This window comes from Scyliorhinus torazame, chromosome 14 (genome assembly GCF_047496885.1).
Source record: "Scyliorhinus torazame isolate Kashiwa2021f chromosome 14, sScyTor2.1, whole genome shotgun sequence".
Classification (NCBI taxonomy): domain Eukaryota; kingdom Metazoa; phylum Chordata; class Chondrichthyes; order Carcharhiniformes; family Scyliorhinidae; genus Scyliorhinus; species Scyliorhinus torazame.
The window spans coordinates 197,419,659-197,425,579 of record NC_092720.1 but is presented as its reverse complement, the minus strand read 5'-3'; the positions used below and the strand labels follow the sequence as shown (position 1 = coordinate 197,425,579).

Genomic DNA, 5,921 nt, shown 5'->3' with positions numbered 1-5,921 from the left:
TGCCCTGCCTGCAACAGCAGTGGACTCGCCAACATTAAGGGCATTTAAATGGTCATTGGATAAACATATGGACGATAAGGGAATAGTGTAGATGGGCTTTAGTGTGGTTCACAGGTCGGCGCAACATCGAGGGCCGAAGGGCCTGTACCGCGCTGTAATGTTCTATGTTCAGCAGCGAATCTCTCCCTCAGCAGTGAATCTCTCCAGCATTGACACTCTCCCCAGTATTGTCCATCTCCCCAGCAGTGATTTTCTCTTCCCAACAGTGAATCTCTCCCCCCATTATGATCCCTCGCGCCCGGCAGCAGTGACTCTCTGTCCTCCCAGCAGTGACCCTCTGCCCCAGCAGTGACCCTCTGCCCCAGCAGTGACCCTCTGCCCCAGCAGTGACCCTCTGCCCCAGCAGTGACCCTGTGCCCCAGCAGTGACCCTGTGCCCCAGCAGTGACCCTCTGCTCCAGCAGTGACCCTCTGTCCCAGCAGTGACTCTCTGTCCCAGCAGTGACTCTCTGTCCCAGCAGTGACTCTGTCCCAGCAGTGACCCTCCGCCCCAGCAGTGACCCTCCGCCCCAGCAGTGACCCTCCGTCCCAGCAGTGACCCTCCGTCCCAGCAGTGACCCTCCATCCCAGCAGTGACCCTCTGTCCCAGCAGTGACCCTGTCCCAGCAGTGACTGTCTCCGGCAGTAATCACTCCTCCAGAGCCGCCCCTCTTCTAAATGATCTTAAATTCTTCGGCAACCCACCCCCAGCCTCCCCACGCCAAAGAAAACAGAAATCGAGAAGCAGTTTCATGAAATTGTTGTCTTTATATTTACAATTCATGTGTCCATACAGAACGACCAAAGGAATGGAAACAGTTCTCCTGAACAACACATAACATTGGTAGCGAGGCGTCGACATACGTCCAGCGTATGTAGTTTCATCTTGTAATGTGTCTGAAATTGCTGGGGGGCGGGGGGGGGGCATTCGTGACAGCAGAGGACTTGAGGAAATCGTTGCGAGCTGAATGTGGAAAGATGCAAAATCAAAATGGAAATAAATGCAGATCGAAAGACATGTTGAACCAGAAACCGTGCCCACGGTGGAATGTATCCAACACACGCCCACAATTCTCCCCTTGTAGCTGTTTCCTGGCTCTACCTCGCTTTAATCCGCACTCTGACCCTGTTTATCTCGCAGCGACGCATGTACTTTCCACTTACAACTCTGCACATTTTTGCATTTTCAATATATTTCGCTGTCCCTCCCCCCTCAAGTTACAATCGTGTTCTGTCTAGAGGTCTCTCCACGCTTGATGCTGAAGGTTACTACCATGTTTCTGCTTTAATTCCAGCTTCCCTGCATTGTGTTACATGTAGTGTGTTACACCCCGTACATCAGTAATATGGGGCCAACTTCCGAGCCCTGTGCAATCTCTGGTGGGAGGATTGTCCAGCTATGTTCAATGATGTCCTTCGAACCCCAGTTACTTCTCTCTTTATCTGTCTCTCCATATTTGCCCTTGTCTGGCTCTGTGTTTCACTCTGTCTCTCTCCCATTCTTTATCTCTGTACTTCTGTCACTCTCTCTCTGTTACTTTGTCTGCTACTCATTCCCTCCTGTGCAACATTTGTTCCAGTAATGAATCTGAACCCTCACTACCGTCCTGAGTAAGCTCTCGCCCTGTCATCAACATGCACTTCCCCCTCCCACCTCCCCTTTCTCTTTGCTCTCTCGGGTTTAGTGTGTTGGGCACACTCCAACATTAACATGGCACGGTTTCTATCAGGATCACAATGCGTCTTTCCATTTTTTCTCTTCAATGCAGCGATCCAAAAACGCGGAGACACTGACCGCCAAGAACATCTCGCACACCCTGAAAGAAAGCGAGATATGAGCAAGCTGTAAATCGCGGGCTGATGCATCTTCTACTTATTATTAACGCTGAGGAAATATATCTCAATCGGTATTTAAAATAGATTAAATTCCAACCACGACCTTCAATCCTCAGAAATCTGAAGGTTTGTGCTTTTAGCTGTTCATACATTCCAGGAAATAGCTCACCTTCTCCAAATTCGTCTTTCCAATCTGCTATTTCCAGTATTTCTTTTCGAGACCATTTTCTTTGAGCTGCAATGAATGTAACAAGCGTTAATGATGCATGTCTCTCTCTGACACACTATCGCTCTGTCTCTCTCTGACACATTCTCTCCCTGTCGCTCTCTATCTGCCTGTCTCTGTCTCTCTCTGAAATTCTCTCCCTTCCTAACACATTCTCTCTGTCTCTCTTTCTCTGCCTGTCTCTCTGACACATTCCCTCTGTCTCTCTGACAAATATCTGTCTCTTTCTGACACATTCTCTCTCTCTCTGCCTGTCTCTTGCTGACACACATTCTCTGTGTCTCTGACACACATTCTCTCTCTCTCTCTCGGACTTATTCTCTGTCTCTCTCTGACACATTCGCTCCCTGTCTCTTTCTCTCTGCCTGTCGCTGTCTCTCTGAAATTCTCTCTCTCTCCCTGACACAATCTCTGTCTCTCTTGCTCTGCCTGTCTCTCTGACACATTCCCTCTGTCTCTCTGACAAATATCTGTCCATTTCTGACACATTCTCTCTCTCTCTGCCTGTCTCTCTCCGACACACATTCTGTGTGTTTCTCTGACACATTCTTTCTCTCCCTGACACACATTCTCTCTCTGTGACACATTCTCTCTGTCTCTCTGACACATTCTCTCTCTCTGACACACATTCACTCTGTCTGTCTGTCTCTGTCTCTCTCTGACACATTCTCTGTCTCTCTCTCTGCCTGTCTCTGTGACACATTCTCTCTCTGTTTCTCTCTCTGTCCATGCTCTCTTTCTCTGTCTCTCTATTTGGTCCATGTCTGTCTCTGTCTATTTCTCTCTGTCTCTCTCCCATTCCTTCTCTCTCTCTGCACTTCTGTCATTTTCTCTCTCTCTTACGTTGTCTCTCCCACACACAGTGCCTGTTTTTCTCTCTTATGCTGTCTGTCTCTCCAGCTCCATAAGCACAAACAAGATGTTGGCGTGTCAGCTGTGTCAACATTCGTCCATGTTGGTTTCTTTTTAATTGATTGTTTCTGAAATATCTCCCAGCTGGCGAATTATTTTTGGACCAACTTGAGCAACCATTTACTGAGTTTAGGTCATTTGAGAAAACCAAGCCATCCACAATCCGATCAGATCCAACAGCACTTAATCAATTCAGTCTCCCTGATACAGCCAGGTCAGAGGACCCTCCAACACATCAATTATTTGACTTACCTTTTGATGGTAAGATTGCGTGTCGATATCTCGGCGATTCTGTGACCCTGTAAATAAAACATGAGAATAATGCTTGATGCTGCTATTCAGTGATTCCAAACTAAATGAAGCAGCCGCACAGTTTTGTGCAATTGGTCTTTCCCTCGGTTGCACAATATTTCAAATATCATTAAAGGCTGCGGCTCAAACAGGCTGCGCCGAGCTAAGTGCTGGAGCAGCGTTTGACAGAACCTCACACATCAAGTGGTATGTTCAGTCTTTGTAATAGGTACTTACCCCAAGACCAAAACCCGGAGTCTGTGAAGCCTGAACTACCAGTACTGATCAGTTGTTGCTGCAAGCGGAGCGGAGGAGCTGTTATATATTGTGTTCTGCTGACTCCTCCCACGATTTGAAAACAGAAGTGGGCTATTTGGCCCCGGGGTCTGCTCGGCCGTGCAATATGATCAAACTTCGCCAGATTGTGGCTGGCTCTCCTGCATTCCCTTTCCTTAATCTTTGGCTCCCTTGAAATCAAAATTATGTCTTCCTTGAGTAGATTCCAAAGATGAACCTCCCTCTGAGAGAAGAAATTTCTTCTCATCACCATCAGCCCTCCTTATTCTTAAATTGTGCCCTGTATTCTAGCTTCTCCCACATGGGGAACACCCTTTCAGCATCCACCCTGTTCAGCCCCATCAGAATCTTGTATGTCCCAATAACATTACCCCTTATTCTCATAAACTCCAACTGTGGCTCTTCTGCCAATCAGTGTCCTTGGTCCTTCCATTAGGCAGGAGATACAAAAGTCTGAGAACATGCACAAACAGATTCAAAAACAGCTTATTCCCCACTGTTACCAGACTCCTAAATGACCCTCTTATGGACTGACCTGATTAATATTACACCTCTGTATGCTTCACCCGATGCCGGTGTCTATGTATTTACATTGTGCACCTTGTGTTGCCCTATTATGTATTTTCTTTTTATTTACTTTTCTTTCATGTACTTAATGATCTATTGAGCTCCCGCAGAAAGTATTTTTCACTGCACCTCAGTACACGGGACAATAAATAAATCCAATCCAATCCTCCACTAGGACCAGTTTTCACCGTACCTAATTATTCCAGGGCCCTCATGATTGTGAATACCAAAGAAATAAGTTGTTTTTTCCTATTTATCCAATTGAAGATCCCTTGCACTTAGAATAATTCTCGTAAATCATTTCTTCACCATCTCCAATGTCTTCATATCCTTTGTTACAATCCCAGTTGGTATTACTATTGGACGGTGATATGGGTCAGGGTTTAGAGAACCCCAAAGTGTATCATGGAGTTCACCTGACCCACAACTTTTAATAGATTGTGGTATGGGGAGCACACGGCCCACTCTACAGGTGTGGTACAGCAGAAATGGACCAGTGGGTTTTTAAAACAAAACAATGTTTATTCTATGAACTCAATTTAACCTTTCTAAAACAAACAGTGACCATCTTAGCAACCATTAATTCAAATACACCCCCCAAAGAATACAACACTAAGTAATCTGTATGCTGTTCTTTTAACATCCAAAAGACTTAACAAACCTTCAAACAGGAGCACATTAGGGTTTACATTCAATACTGAAAACATTTATAATTCTTCTGAATTCACCACATGATTTATAATTCTTCTGAATTCACCACATGATCGATAGATGGCAGAGATCACAGCAGTGCAGCTCACTTTTAACTTCAGATTCAGCTCACTGAAAAAACACAGACACACCCATCATTTGAGTTCTTTCTCAAACTCAAACTAAAAAGCAGAAGTAGAGCTCAGCTCCACCCACACTCTGACATCACTCCAGTAACATGAGCAGCTCCATTTCTTAAAGGTACATTTCTTAAACACCCATTTCTTAAAGGGAACTCTTACGTGACAACGGAAAGATCCCAGAATGGAACCCTGACTCAGAAGACCATAACATTTTACTCTTTTAAGAACAGGTGAAAGAACAGGACTGCTGATTCATTTTCAACAACAAGAAATAAACAATTATTAAACATGAAAAGTTTGCTTTCCTCCTCCTTAGCATCACTCATGTATATACAGCTTTCAAAGATAATGCCCTACATGAAACCAAATGGCCAATGCCACTGAACTGATCCCCCATGCTTTTTCTCACAATCCCCCCAGTTGGTTGTCACATGAGCGTTTTTTAAATTTTCATGCGATTTTGTACCCGTTCGACTCTGCAAAGTAAAATGGTTACGTCTGCTGCACTTTGCGCAGGCTTTACCGAAGGCTGGGCACTTTTTCCCTGGGTGGGCATGGCCACAACATTTACACGTCATAATGCTCTTGAAGTCATGCGCAAAATGGCCACAGTCTGGAGCGCGTATTTTAAAGTGCGCCACAGCATCAATGGCGTCAGCCACGTTGTTCATTTTCACGCCACTTTCACAGACTAACATCTCGGCATATTGATTTTTAGAATATTCGCTTGCACGGCACATATTAATAGCATCTTCTCGCCTTAGTTTTGGTTGTCTGAGTAATGTTTCATGCAGCTTCTCATTGCTAACACTGAATAGAATCTGATCACGCAGAAGGGCAACTAATAATATTGAAAAATTCCAGGTCTTCACTTTGAGCCTGAGATCAGTAACAAAACAATTAATAGTTTCACTTGCATTC

General features: G+C 45.1%; 1 long non-coding RNA gene across 1 annotated transcript; it reads right to left on the bottom strand.

Moving 5' to 3' along the window:
- Window positions 1-786: 786 nt before the first annotated feature.
- LOC140390328 (uncharacterized) lies at window positions 787-3,666 on the bottom strand. Its single transcript, XR_011934613.1, has 4 exons — window positions 3,541-3,666; window positions 3,265-3,311; window positions 2,044-2,109; window positions 787-1,855 (listed from the first exon to the last, which is right to left on the bottom strand). It is a non-coding gene; the product is annotated as an uncharacterized lncRNA (long non-coding RNA).
- Window positions 3,667-5,921: the final 2,255 nt, after the last annotated feature.